At 35.7% G+C, this 14,945-nt stretch overlaps 1 protein-coding gene across 1 annotated transcript in view; it reads right to left on the bottom strand.

Moving 5' to 3' along the window:
* Nucleotides 1–14,945, bottom strand: part of AGBL1 (AGBL carboxypeptidase 1) — a 922,430-nt gene that overhangs the window by 223,033 nt on the left and 684,452 nt on the right.

The raw sequence follows: 14,945 nt of genomic DNA on the forward strand, positions 1-14,945 counted from the left end.
AATCTTGGTCCCCGGATATCAAGACTTGCCTATAGAAGAAAGAGATAGAGGTGAGGAAAAAGCAAGGCTCTGAAGACCAATAGATTTGCTTCTCTATAGGAAGAAAAGAAGTCAAAAGTTGTGGTTGTTCATGTTTACAACCTAATTATATATATATATATATATATATATATATATATATATATATATATATATATATATATATATATATATAAAGGATCTACTTCTTTGAAAATATCTTAATTTTAAGCATCTTGGATCTAAGCTAAATGAGAGATGGAAAAAACTACTCTTCCTATTATAAGAAAGAGGTAGGATAAAAAAAAAGAAAGAGGTAGGATCATGGTGAAAATTTTCAGTTGAAGTCAGTGTCTAGATTAATAATGATGGTAAAAGCTAGCATTTATATAGTATTTTGAGTTTTTCAAAGTGCTTTATATTATCTCACTTAATCTTCACAATAGCTCTGTAATGTTGCTGTTCAGTTATTTCAACTGTGTCTCATTCTTCATGGTCCCATTTGGGATTTTCTTAGCAAAGGTACTGGAGTGGTCTGGCATTTATTTTTCCAATTATATAAGTACTATTATTATCTTCATTTTATAAATGAGAAAAACTAAAGCTGAGGTACAGGTATTGGAACTGATTTGTGCAAGGTTACATAGCTAGTAAGTATCTGAGATGGGATTTGAACTCGTCTCCCTTATTCCAATTCTAATACACTATCAATTTTTCCACCTAACTGCCTCTGGTAAGAAATTTAGAGACTTTCTGAAACTACACCTCTAATGAATCTATATTGAGAGTGATCAAGACATTAGTGGAAAATCACTTAGCAGTGACCATGAAAATAGTGATAGACCTTCCAACAGAGACTACATTCTCCAAGAGAATGATAAGGAGTAGGAACTGGAAGAAATTGTGAATTTTTCAATGTTGGAAGTATCATTTATATGTTGGCAGGGCCTTTCAAATGTTTAAAAAGACATACATGTTACCTCTATATGTTCTCAATTGTGTCTATCTTCTAGATGTATAAATTCTTACTATGGAAAATGACATGCTCCATGTTTGGGGGGGCGGGGTCCAGGTTTATAGGGGAAAACATTCCATTATTACTTTCTTTACAATAATATTTCATTAAATGTCTTGTTTTGAGGTAATTGATACTTAGAACACACACATCGTAGAGAGTGGATGAGCTTTCTCAGAATACTCTGAATAGCTCTTCTGGCAGCTACACATTAACAAGGAGGATTTTTAGGTGCTAGACTTACAGGAGAAATTAACTAATCTGTCCTTTCCCCAAAAGGAACACCTAGGATTACAGTTTTCTCATTCTAGAAGGAAGCATATAGGAACTGTGAGATGGTAAAAACCTGTGCTGAAAGAAGCAGTTTTTCCAACATTTTTTTCTCACACTCCCTCTGTTTTGTAGGTGATAAAGATAACTGCCATTGAAAGCATATTGAACACCAAAAATACAAGGTATGTTAATTGCTCCTATCTGGTGTACTATTGAGATTTTTTTCTTTTCTATGATTTCTGTTTTTGGAAATATTATTCCATTTGGAGCTTCACAGATTTAAACAATTAAAGCATTTAGGTTTTTTTTTTTTCTTTCTACTGCTATACCCCATAAATTTCTAAAAGTTCATGAGGGCAGAAGTATTGAGAGAGTACAAGAAAGGGGTTGAGTGGGGAGGAAAGGCCCTAGGGAAGATAATCAAAGCACTTAACTTTATTTGAGCAGCCCCCAAATTTCAATACTCCCAAAGTTTAAAGTGGTGAACATACAGCTTAAAACATTTGGAGTGCAGGCTGATTGCATTCCTGCTGGGAGGTATTGGAAAATGAAGCTACCAAATGGGGAGAGCTCAGAGCAGGGGTCCTTTTCTCAAAGGTTCATTCTTATTTCCCCTGAGTGTTTCTTTTGTCTCTGGGTAATGTCAGGAGGCAATAAAATTCTGAATCATCCTCCCCTTAATGTGTTGCCCCCCCACCACCACCATTTTCTTTGCTAGTCTTTATAATAAGTCAATAAGTGGTTTACAAGTAAGGTGTTCCTCTTCCCCAGTAAAAGAATAGACTGAGGAAGTTGCGCCAAAAGGGACAGCACCTAAGCCTCATGATGAAATTAGTGACATAATCTAGGTCAGGGCTTCTTTAAATTTTCCTACTTGCAATCTATTTTTACCTGAGAAATTTTTATATGACTATGGGTATATAAAATATTTATACATAACCTCTTATTGTTGCCAAATTTTTCACAACCCCCACATTCAGTTACAGGGCCCCATATTGGGTCACAACCCAAAGTTTAAGGAACTAGACTCAAGGTGGCTGATCTATAGCACATAAGATGTATATTGCCCTACAAACGTTGTGCATTGTTATGTAACCTCCTTACTTCTGCCTGGAATTTGGATTATAACTGCTGTTAAATGTCAGTTTTACCTATTATTTGACACTTAATTACATGGGAAGCCAGAACTGGACCAGAACTTGGACAGAGGCCTAATTAATGAGTTAATTCTCTGCTAATCTATGCCTCCTCCATCAATTCTAATGGATTTCTCTATGTGTCTATAGAGGCAGAAAGGAAAAAGAAAAATCCCTATCCCATATAGTCTACCTTTGGACTCTCTTGATTATGGACTAAATGCAGGAAGTCATGCAAATGTCTTTTTTCCAAAGTTATATCAAAGCCAAAGTGAATGATATCTTCTTAAGAAGCAAGACTTGGGGATCCCAGTGCCCACTGGTCTCATGATTATATTGACCTGAGGTGTTCGGAAACTGTTAATACTTCTCAGGTCATATATCTCTTAATGTAAGATTCTTTATTTATACTTTTAATTAACTTAATGAATCACTAATTGGAGTACTAAGGAAACATTGGTTATGAGCTCTCTCTCTCTCTCTCTCTCTGTTGTTAGAGAAATCAACCTAGCTACCTGCCTTCATTCTTTCTGAAACCATCATTGCTACTACACCAAAAATTTCAGTCAATTAGTCAGTAAACATTAATGAAACACCTACTATAATGTGGATACACTGTCCTGGGGATATGAATCCAAAAACGAAAGAAAGGAAGAAAGAAAGAAAAATGTGCCTTGCCTCAAAGAGCTTAAAAGCAAAGGGGCAGGGGCAGCTAGGTGGCACAGTGGATAGAGCACCAGCCCTGGAGTCAGGAGTACCTGAGTTCAAATCTGACCTCAGACACTTAACACTTACTAGCTGTGTGATCCTGGGCAGTTCACTTAACCCCAATTGCCTCACTAAAAAAAAAAAAAAAAAAAAAAAAAAAAAGCTAAGGGGCAGCTAGGTGGTACAGTGAATAAAATACCAGCCCTGGATTTGGGAGGACCTGAGTTCAAATCGGCCTCAAACACTTGACAGTTACCAGTTGTGTGAACCTGGGCAAGTCACTTAACTCTCATTGCCCCACAAAAAAAAATAAATAAATAAAAAACAAAACAAAACAAAAAGCTAAAGGAAGAAAACAACACAAAAGGAAGCAGAAAAGATAGAGTTGGAGAGAGTTAAAAAGGTACTCAATACAGAGGTATGATGGAGAAGAAAGCCAAGTCCCAAAGTAGTGCAGGCAGGTGAAAAATAAAGTGTTCTGAGCTGAGCTGCTCCTTAAATGAAGGCTTTGATATTCCTGGTTCCCCCATCCAATCAAGGAGACAGAGGATGGTGAGCAGGTGAAGTAACAAGGCTGATGGGATCTTGCAGAATGATGAGATTTTCCCAATAGCTTCCTGGGCAAGGTGGAAGTCAGGGAAATCTCAAATTTGTGCAGTCAAGTGAGAAATGAGTAGGTTTGCTTTGTTATCGGTAGAAAATAAAGTTGGAAAATTCCTATTTCTGTTTTCTATGTCTGGGAAGTAACAAGATAATTCAGGCCAAAATGGCCACAGTTAATTAGAATATGAAGTTGTTTATTCCATAAACCTAACACTCTTAGGAAATGTGTGCTATTTTTGTCTTCCCCAGCTAAAAAACCTTGAATGTAGGAAATTTTCAGTGCAACCCATTTTCCCCTTAGCATAGCATTGGATGTGTAGTGGGTATTCAATAAAAATTCTGAAGGAAGGTGATATACTTTTAAAATGCCTCCTAGAGTAGAAGGAACGTGTCCTCAGTGCCCTTCCCTAAGGATGAACATAATCACTTTTCCTTTGGTTGATCATTCCTTATAAAGGCAGTTACTTTTAAGTAAGTTCTAAAGGTAGAGTTTCCAGACTTCTGAAGAGCCCACTCAAGAGCCCTGAAATCCTCCCTCTGTATTCATTTAGCACAGTTATACTTCCCCTTGTTCTAATTTGCTCCATTTCTTCCCATTGATGAGTAAACTAGATTGCTTCCCTTTACATCATGCCTTAGTCACCATTACTGTAATCATTCCTCCTTCTCAACTTTTACTTCTTGCTTACATGTTTGCTAAAGTTCCTCTCTTCTTTTCCAACAAGAAGCACAAAATTGGGTCTGAACCCCTAGGTGTGGTCTAATAAGTGTGTTATAAATGTTCAAATATCCCGAGACTAATAGTATATCCCTCTCTTAACACAAGCTAACAGCCTATTAGTTGTCTTTGCTGCTGCCACACACTGAACCAAAAATGTAAATGTTCAATCTCTGAGAACACCCCGATCTTTTTTCCCCTTTCTGCCATATTAACTAATTAAGCACCATTTAAATTGTACTTAGCCTGGGCATTATTTCTACCCAAGTGCATCACTTAGCCACGTTAAATTTCATATTCCACTTCTGAGCCCATTTGTATAATCATTCCAAATTTATTCTGTAAAATGCTATATCCCTCTGTGTCTTCAGCAGTTTCTCTGTTTTAATGTTTCTAAAAAACCTAAAAAATCCGTGTGATATCTATAGTGACATTAATAAAAATATTAAAGGAAGAATTTACTTCCCAAAAAAATGTATGATTTGCCTCATAGGTATTCCTTTATAGCATTGGGCAAGAAATAAGCTTGACTGTTCAGTATTGTACCAGTTAGAGACTCTAGTTGGGCAACCAAAGAATGATCTTCTTTGGGAGGTTCATGCACTCATGGATAGGGAGGTGCCAGAAAAGTATGCAAGTGGCCAAAGGCAGTAACTAGGGTTACAAGATGCTAAGATAAGGATCCAGGGGTAGAAAATAGAACTCATATCAAAACAAAGGCAAGTATTAGATTAAAACAGAGTTTCTCAGGGCACACTGGAGATTTGAATAAAAGATAACATAGGGTTTGAAGTTCAGTAAAGCAAAGGTGTCAAGCCCAAGATACTCCTGATCAGATTGAAATATAATTTGGAAGTATTTAACCAAGTAAATAAAAATATAATAATATATAACTAATATTACTATACACTTTTCTAAGTTAATATGGACCCACAAAGATCTTTATGTATGGTTTATTGGCTTCTATTTCTATTTGAGTTTGACACTAGTGCTGTAGAAGAAGCTCTAAATTTATTGTATTTGACTTTCATCAGGCACATGTTTGTTGACTGATTTTACCTTCTGATTTTCTCTAAATTTAGTGCAATGAATTTGGCCAGAAATTGTGGAGATATAATGACTTTCAAATTAACATTGCAATATCTTACCATTTGAAACCTCCTGGACATTCCTTTATCTATTTACAGAGAGTATAAAGAAAGAGGGCACTAGCAAAGTGAACCTTGAAAATTGTTCCATTTTTCTAGGCTTTACTTACCTCATCAGTAAAATTAGGGATTTGAATTGGAATAGATAATGTATAAGATTCTTTTGTTTCTACCTATTAGTAGCTTCTGATCCTATCTTCCATGCAAAAACATTGCCTATAATAGAGTTCCTGAGTTTGTCTTGTCAAGTAGACTGCCAAGTGTTTTATATTGTCAACTGTTACTTTTCACACAAATCAAATCAGATCTAAATAATTGGAAAGACATCAATTGCTCATGGATAGGCCAAGCTAATATAATAAAAATGACAATTCCACCTAAATTAATTTACTTATTCAGTGCCATACCAATCAGACTACCTAAAAATCATTTATAGAGCTAGAACAAAATAATAACAAAATTCATCTGGAAAAACAAAAGGTCAAGAATATCAAGGGAAATAATGAAGAAAATGCACCGGAAGGTAGGCTAGCATTACCAAATCTGAAGCTTTACTATAAAGTGGCAGTCATCAAAACTATCTGGTACTGGCTAAGAAATAGAGTGGAGGATCAATGGAATAGGTTAGGTGCAGGAGACACAATAGTAATTGACTTTAATAATGTACTGTTTGATAAACCCAAGGACTCCAGTTTCTGGGATAAGAACTCAATATTTTACAGAAATTACTGGGATACCTGGATGATGATATGGCAGAAACTAGATATAGATCAATATCTTATACCTTATACAAAAATAAGGTCAAAATGGGTACATGATTTAGACATAAAAGGTGATACCATAGGTAAATTAGGAGAGGAAGGGATAGTTTACCTCTCAGATCTTTGGAAAGGAAGACAGTTTATGACCAAATAAGAGAGAATATTATGAAATGCAAAATGGATGATTTTGATTACATTAAATTAAAATGTTTTTGTACAAACAGAAGCAATGGATCCAAAATTAGAAGGGAGACAGAAAACTAGGAAACATTTTTATAACTAGTATTTCTGATAAAGGCCTCAGTTCTAAAATATATTGAGAACTGAATCAAATTTATAAGAATCCAAGTCATTCCCAATTTAGAAATGGTCAAAGAATATCAACAGGCAGTTTTCTTATGAAGAAATCAAAGCTATCTATTCCTATAGGAAAAAATGCTCTAAATCACTATTGATTAGAGAGATGCAAATTAAAACAACTCTGAGGTAACACCTGACACCTATCAGATTGGCTAATATGAAAAAAGGAACATAATAAATGTTGGAGAAGCTGTGGAAAAAATGGAACACTAATGCATTATTGGTGGAGCTATGAACTTATCCAACCATTCTGGAGAGCAGTTTGGAACTATGTCCAAAGGGCTATAAAGCTTTGCATACCCTTTGACCCAGAAATACCACTATTAGGACTTTTTCCCAAAGAGATCATAAAAAAGGGAAAAGAACCCACATGTACAAAAATATTTATAGCTGCTCTTTTTTGTGGTGGCATGGAATTGGAAATTGAGGTGTTGGTCATCAATTAAGGAATGGTTGAACAAGTTGTGGTATATGAATGTAATTGAACACTATTGTACTATAAGAAATGATGAGCAGGCAGATTTCAGAGAAACCTGGAAGAACTTGCATGAACTGATGATGAGTGAGATAAGCAGAACCAGGAGAGCAGTGTACACTGTATCAACAACATTGTGTGTTGATCAACTGTGATAGACTTTATTCTTCTCAGCAATACAATGGCCCAAGATAGTTCCAAAGGACTCATGATGGAAAATGCTCTCCAAATCCAGAAAAAAAAAAAAAAAGAACTGTTGAATCAGGATGCAGATCAAACCATACTATTTCTTTTGTTTTTGTTTTTGTTGTTTTTCTTTTTTGAGGTTTTTCCTTTTTGCTATGATTCTTCTCTCATTACATGACTAATGCAGAAATATGTTTAATTTGATTGTACATATATAACCTATATCAGATTACATGCTGTTTTGGGGAGGGCCGAGGGAGGGGAGGGATAGAGAAAAGTTTGAAATATTATAAAAACAAATGTTGATAATTATCTCTAAATGTAACTGGAAAAATAATCAAATATTTATATCAGAAAAAAAATACATTGCCAGCAATCCAATCCATTAAAGTGCCTTATTTCCTTATTTCACCTTTCTTTTGCTCCAGCATTTTTTGTCTACTTAATTACATGACACCCTGCTAACCAACATTTCACAAGTTAAACTGTTATGAAGAATTTTCACAGGAACTTTCAGAAAATGTGGATATATTGAATTTATTGGTTCCCTCTTCTATCTAGACCAATAGCTATTTAATTTAAAAAGTAATCAAATATGTCTGACATGATTTACCTTTCTTCAATCCAGCTTGGCTCACAACAATTAAATTGTATTTTTTGAAATGTACCTCTAAGTGTCTTTTTAAGCAGTGGCATGGATTTTATTTTCCTGTTTCAAATAATAGATTTACTTATGGTTTTCAATGTTCTACAAGGCATCATTATTTGAACAAAAAAAAAACAAACTAGGATGGTGTTTTCAGTTCTATAGTCATTTGTTACATCTTCAGAATCAAGTTGCTAAAAATAATTGTTAATAGAGTAACAATGGGATATCTAATCACATATATCACCCACAGATGTAAGCCATTGATACCTGGTGTTTTGTCTAATTGTATCCTTTCTACTGCACTGTAAATGCTTAGATGTATTTTTCATCTTTAGTCTGAACAAATATACCTATTACTAGAAGGAAAACTGAGTAGGGAGTTTCCATCACTTACTCTAAACTTTGTGTCTCTGCTCACCAATCTGTACTCTTCTGACATCTTTGTTCCCTGACAATTACTCTCTACTTCCATCACTTCTCCCATTCCCAACTCTAAATTATGTCACTAATCAGTTCTAAAAAAAGACAAAAGTATTTATTATAGCTGACAGAGAGGAGAGAAGGGAGGAAAGCTGGATATAAAAAGACAACATACCATGAGATATGGTTTGAAAGAGGAGGTAGAAATATGGAGGTAGAAAGTGGAGTATGATAAGATGATGTTCTATATTCAATGGCTTTTCAACTGTCAAAATGCTCAGAAAATTAAGGTACAGAATCAACAACCCCACAGAACTCATCCTGCTTCTCTTAGAGCTTATATTGAATGATTTTTTTTCAATTAATGACCTCATTACCAAGGCATACAAACTCTGAAGAGTAATATTTCTATTTCATTTTCCTGAGGAATGAAGTATGACTGTCACAGATGCATCCAATTAATGTTTATTTGTTGAGTATCTACCATATTCTCAGTCCATGGCTTGGTGTTATGAAATCATACAAGATAAGGAGGCACAAAAGCTACTGACCACAAGAAATCCATAGTTTAGTTGGCAAGATGAGACTATTAATACTTAGGGAACAATTGGAGAATACAAAATAGATGCAAGATTGGAGATACAAGAGAGTATATTATTTGAGGGAAATCATATAATTACAAATATAAGTCCTTTCATTTTCCAGAAAATCAATTGATCAATGATGACTAAAATTGTCAGGGAAGAACTGCTGATTCTTGACTTATAGGAAGTCTTAGAAAGACAGTGAAAATAGGAAAGGGTATTTTAGGGGAAGGTAACAAAAAGAAGAAATTTATGGTATCATGGAAGGGTATGACATATATGAAGTATAGTTCACAAAGATGTGCATGGAATATGTGAATAGGTAAGTCTAAGGGCATAGATTGAGTGAATGACATTTTGGTTGATTTTGACCTTCAGGACAAATGTTTTACCTTGATAAAGGAGGCAACTGACTATCACTGTAGATTCTTGAGTAGAAGAATGACATGCTCAAAATAAAGTATTAGGATGACTAGTCTTGTGGCTGGGCAGGAATTAGAAGGTAGAGAGATTGGAGATTCAATGAGGTATTCTGGGATTTTTTTCCCCCCAGTAAACCAGAATTGGGTTAATGATAGTTGAAGGTGGTAACATTGACACAGATAGGAAACTATGTGTATAAAATTACATTTTCCACTACTTAATACATATTTTGTATTTGTTGTCCTCCCAGTACAATAGAATATAAGCTCCTTGAGAGCAGGAGCTGTTTGCTTTTTTTCTTTGAATCTCCAGTGTCAAGTACAATTTCTTGCAGGGAATAGTTACTTAATAAATATACACAGAACTGAATTGTATGGAATGCAGAATGGAAAGAATGAAAAATGCAATAAAAATGACTGCTTGTTTTAGAGTTCAGTTGACAGTTTATATTACCAAAAAAAAAAAAAAAAGAGGGGACAGCTAGGTGGCACAGTGGATAAAGCACCATTCCTAAATTCAGGAGGACCTGAGTCCAAATCTGGCCACAGACACTTGACACTTACTAGCTGTGTGACCTTGGGTGACTTACTTAACCCTCAGTGGCCTGAAAAAGGAAAAGAGAGAGACAGAATTTGCCTTATCTTCTTGAATTACCCATAGCTTTGATATGGGGGAAGAATGGGGTACGGGTTGGGGTTGGGTTTCTTGGGAATTCCTCTTTAAAGAATTACACCCTTTTGCACACAAAACTTAGTTAGAACAAGGTGATAGTTTATTTAGGAGCAAGGGAAGGGAAGGGTGGGGGGAGGGAAACCATGAAAGAAATCCTTGGACTTTTCATGGGGAGATTTGGCATAAAGCACATGGCTCAGAGGTACCAAATCTCCCCGAATAGGAGACTGGAAGGTACTTTTATTGAGGCCTGATGGGGGTGGACCATCTGCCTGTGGAAAGTTCCTTTAATGAAGGTGGATCATCCCCCAGTGGTGGTAACTAAAGGAATTGGGTGAGGGGTGGCTACAGATCCCTCTTCAGAACACAAAGGCCGAAGCCACACCCAAACTTATCTCCCCAGGATAAGGGAGACCAGAATGAAGGGTAGGAATCCCAAGCTAGCTCAGTCCGATTTGGTTCCTCTAGGCGTTATCTGTCCTCTGGTTTAGTTTCTCAAGGAGAAGATTCCTCAGTGTGCCCCAGAGAAATTCTGGGGTGCTCTGCGCCCCATGACAGCTTCAACTCCTCACAATGAGAGATTTCTGGAGTGTGTCCAGAATATTCAATATATGGATTCTCTTCTTCTTAACTCCACCAAAAATATTTTCTTTTGACATTATCATTTCCTCTAAGATTTTTTTTTTTTGCACAGGGCAATGAGGGTTAAGTGACTTGCCCAGAGTCACACAGCTAGTAAATATCAAGTGTGTGAAATCAAATTTGAACTCAGGTCCTCCTGAATCCAGGGCTGGTGCTTTTATTCACTGTGCCCCCATAAGAAGTATTTTCAAAGGATCAAATAATAACAAATATATTTTGAGCATTAAATTTTGATTTTAAAAAATCACACATATACAAAATTACACTATAGTTTTGGCTTAAAAGATTTTGAAACATATACACCTTGGAAAGAGCCTTGTAACGATTGGAATGACGCCACCTGCTGGATACTTACTGTAGAAGAGTTCTGCCCATGAAGCGAAGGTCTTGGAGGGCAAGACCAGGAGTCTTTTCTTTGGCGGGGAGGAAGTGACGCAGACTAGTGGGAGGAGGAAGGAAGAGACTGGCGCTGACTCTGGGGCTCTTTTCCTCTGGACTCTGGTGGAGAAGGGAGCTAGAAATGTGCTCTCCCTTTAATAGATAGAAATCTAGGCCTTTTTCTCTCTCTTTACCAAATTCTTATTCTCCTTAATAAATGCTTAAAAGTCTAACTCTTTCTAAAGCTTATAATTGATTGGCGACCACTCATTAGATATTTTAGACAGTTTAGCTAGAATTTTAGCCCTTAACAGCCTGAATTCATGAAAATACCCATATTTACTGCTAGTGTCTGTTACATTTTTTTTCCTAAAATTCCAAATCAACATGTATAACAGAAGAAGTGATATTTTGTGTCCTTATCACAACTTGCTCTTTAAAGAACTGATTAGATAGGTTTATGTGCTACCTTCTGAGTAGAAACTATGCAAACATTTTCTATATAAAGAGTAAGGGAATAGAGGAAGTGGAAAGGGGGTAGAAATAAAGGGACTAATAAAAAGAAACTCATTCTTTACTCTCTCCATGATTTCTATAACTAAATCCTAGGATATGACTAAAAATTATACCATTTGGAAAGTTAGAAAACCCTAAATAGGACAAGCTTGAAGGAAATAAAAGGGGTAGATAATGGAGTAAATATTAGATATTCCAATAAAAGAAAATATGGACCCATTTATTTTCCCACTTATTTGTCATTAGAAATGCTGAAGTGATCTTCATTTTCTAACTATGTTGTTGTGTAATAAGGAAAAGAATGCTTCACTGTATGATTGCATACCTTGTTTACACAGTACTTTAAGAAACTAAGACATTAAAGGTCACTGGAAATCAACCATAATTGAGAGATGGATGAGGTAGGAGATGTTGACTCCTTAACCTGCTCAAGTCTTTGTGAGGGGAGTAAGCATCAGGGATGTTTTTGAAGGATTATTATCATCTTGAAAGGGAATTTGGTTTCTCTTGCATGGCCCTAGGTAAAAGGGACTAAAATTGGTCTAAATGTAAGAGACAATCTCCTGACAATTAGAAGTAAAGTGGGATAGCCTGTGTTATTAAAATTCCCCCAAATAGAATTATTCAAGAAGAGTCTGAATGTCCACTTCTGAATGCTTTGGAAGATATTTCTGTTCATATACAGATTGGTCTGTATGTTCTCTTAGATCTTTTCCCATTTTTGTGAGTTTAGAATATATACATGGGTAATAGAGAAATATAATAGCTCACATATAAGTATAACTCATATTTGTATATTTGTATAAGATTTAAAAGGTGTTTTACCAGCAGGAGTCCTCCTATAAGTCAAATACAAGCTCCATTATCCCCATTGTATAAAGAAGACTAGGGCAGCTAGGTGGCACAGTAGATAGAGTGCTGGGTCTGAAGCCAAGAAGACTCATCATCCTGAGTTCAAATATAGCCTCAGACAATGTATAACCATGAATAAGTCCCTTAACCTTGCTTGCCTCAGTTTCCTCATCTGTAAAATGAGCTGGAGAAACAATTTCCAAACCCCTCTAGTATCAATGCCAAGAAAATCTCACATGGGGTCACAAAGACTTAGACATGATTGAACAACAAAATAAGTAAGACTGAGAGAGGTTAAGGGACTTTCCCAGGGTTATAATAATAGTAAGAGTCCATGCTGGGAACTGAATCAAAGGCTCCTAATTCCATATCCAGCACTATTTCCATTATGCCACATTTATTAAAAACATGCTATAGCAAACAAGTCTGAGACAGATTAGAGCTTTCTACAAAGTGATAAACATCAGAAACTAAATTGGAGAGAAAGTCTATGACAGATCAGCACAATTAAGAGATATGTTCAAACTTCAAGAATTAATTAGACTCTATCTTTATAAAAAAAACAGATCTTGTGAGTCTCGTCTATAAATTATTGATCTACTGTCAAGATTGCATTCAATCTATAAGTACTTTTTGAGCAATGATTACAGTTTTAGCACTTTCCTAGTCATTGTGGAGTTTCAGAGTTCCTTGAAAGACAGTGTGGTATATCAGGAATAACAATGGAATGGGAATAATAAAACCTGTGTTTACAATCCAGAACTTGGTTTAACTGACTGGATGATTATGAGCAAAAAACTTCTATCCCACTCAGTTTTCTAATCTGTAAAATGGGGAACATAAATTCTTATACTGGCTACCTAAAAAAGATTGTTGTAAGGAAAGCCTTTTATGGTGGTCTAAAGACCTTTATAAATAAGCATTACTGTTAACTGGTAAGGTGTTTGCCCTTAAGCAGTTTATTATGTAATTATAGCTGCAAAATTAATATACAAGTAATAATTTGCATTCAAATATAGTATTTACAAAATTCATAAGAGGTCAGAGAAGGATAAATATGGGCTGGAATAGTGATAGAAGACCTGAAGATTGAGGTAGGAGTAGATTTTAGAGAGGCAGAAAGGAAAAGTAAAATATTGAAGAAGGAAAACATGATCGATAAGGTGAATCATACAAAAACACAATGAAAAGATTATCATCATTTCAAGAAAGGGTAGATTTTTTTATAAAGTCATTCAGGTAGGTTGAGGCTAGATTTTGAAAAGTGATAAGAGGCAGCCAGAAACATTTGGGCAGTAAGTAACCCCTGAAATTTACTGAGTAAGAAAGTGACTTGTTCAGACCTTCAGCTAAGAGAATTCACTTCAGCAGCTGTGTGGAGGGTGAACTGAAGTGGGGAGAGGTTTGAGGCAGGAAGGTCAATTAGGAAGTTCTTTCAATTTTCTAGGAAAGAAGTAATATGAGTCTAAACCAACGTGCTATCTTTGTGAATTGAGAAAGGTTCATAAGCTAGAGATGTTATAGAATGAAAGAGAGGGATAAAACAAATTTGATTGCAAAGTTGTCTTACTTCATTCCTGGTCCCCCTTAATTCTCTCCCTTTTCAATCCCTTCTTAACACCACTTAAATAAAATAGCAACAAATTTACACTTCATAATTGAAATTGAGGCTTCAAGTTTGGTTCACTACAAAATCAGCCTTAGTTCATTCAGATTTCTTCAGAAATTTGAAAATTCCCCTCCCTGCACATGTAGCCCTGCAGGAGACTGAAGTATAGAGAAATCCTTATTTGGCTTTTCATCTCCTCAGCCCTACTTGGATGTTTTCACCAGTACTGAATCATCTTTGCCTTTTCTGTTTTTCCAGAATTAGTGAAACATTTGCTTTATTCTATAGCATTCAGCAAGTAGTAACCTGACTCCCTATTTTATTCTCCACCCACCTGCCCCACCCCTCCCCTTAATTAACAAATGTGAAATATTCAGACTCTATTTTTCTTCTTCTTAGTGATAATTACTCTACTTCTTCACTTGTAAAGAGCATGCAGGATGGAATCCTCCTAACAGAATGTCATCATTTGCTTTTCAAAGCAGGGGAAATGTAAAAGCATTGTGGGTAATGGAATGCAAATGAAGCAAGGCTGTCACCTTCTTAACAAAGCTAAACTGTTAATATGCACCTTGAATTCATTTGGGAAATGAATATTCAGGGTTTTATTACTCTGGAGCTATCTACTAACAACTCACTACTATAAGCTGGGATTTTCAACCTAAAGCACTGGTCATTAATAGAGTGTGGGGACCATTATTTCTAACAGGAACTCACCTATAGGGCTAAACCAACAGTATTCTTCAATAGCAATTTTATCACAAAATTCATAATGCAACAGGGAGGGTAATGGTTTATT

This window comes from Dromiciops gliroides, chromosome 2, assembly GCF_019393635.1.
Source record: "Dromiciops gliroides isolate mDroGli1 chromosome 2, mDroGli1.pri, whole genome shotgun sequence".
Taxonomy (NCBI): Eukaryota; Metazoa; Chordata; class Mammalia; order Microbiotheria; family Microbiotheriidae; genus Dromiciops; species Dromiciops gliroides.